Raw genomic sequence first — 1,013 nt, 5'->3', positions numbered from 1 at the left:
CTACCTATTCTTGCATCCTTTATTTCCAGAGCTTTGGCTCCCATTGGTCAAGAACCGGACTACTAGTTACGAATCAAGTATCGAACCAATGGGAAGATACTTGGATCCGATCTAAGATCATTATATGTTCGCTCCAGTTCTTGTTGTTCTTGATGTTGGAACAGTCTCCATTTCTCTATGGGCTATGAGTTCTAGTATACAGGGTATATCTGCATTTATAGGAGCTTCAATTCTTGTGCTTATTTTCATCGTTGGTTCAGTCCATGCGTGGCGAAGAGGAACATTGGAATGGTCCTTAATTTCCGAGTGGGGGAGGGAAGTACAAAATGACATAAAGCCAATGATGAATCCTATGAAGTTACCTTTACTCGATCACACAATTTTGAATCCAGATATTTAAACTACCCCAAACGATCTGTCGAACGAATTGGGCCAGACTCTCCAGTTTATGAACGCTCCTTTACAGTATTAATTGTGGTTTCATCAAATTCGCTTCATTAATAGATTCGCGATTCGACTCCGATCGTTACGGTCCGGTACCAAGATCTGGACCTAGACGAGCTTACCTCATTATAACAGCGGGGACTGTGACCATGAAAAAGGCTCCTTCTGTAGTGATATTTCAAATGCGGAACCAAAATATGTAGTTGCCCTGGAGCATGTACTATCACAGAGAAATGTTTGGTACAGATTATTATAGTACCGTTCGCAAAGTAGATAAGTTAATTCCTGTGGATGTCTATTCGCCAGATTGCCCACCTGAACCAGAGGCTATTATAGATGCTATAACAAAACTTCGTGAAAGAAAAGATAGTTCGATGGATATATGAGGCCCGAACTCCAACAAGGAAAGAATAAAATATTTCACTATAAATCATAGGGATCATCATATTGGATCCAGTATTCATACTAGAAACTATGGTCAAAAGTTATTACATCAATCTTATGAACCTCAATTCGAATCTACTTTCGAGATACCCTCTGCAACATTTGGATCTACTTCAACTCTGCAA

The sequence above is a fragment of the Pinus tabuliformis genome, chromosome 6 (assembly GCF_031772625.1).
Source record: "Pinus tabuliformis cultivar Carrire ecotype Pingquan chromosome 6, CPIR1, whole genome shotgun sequence".
Lineage (NCBI taxonomy): Eukaryota > Viridiplantae > Streptophyta > Pinopsida > Pinales > Pinaceae > Pinus > Pinus tabuliformis.
Note: the sequence above shows the minus strand (reverse complement) of the source record.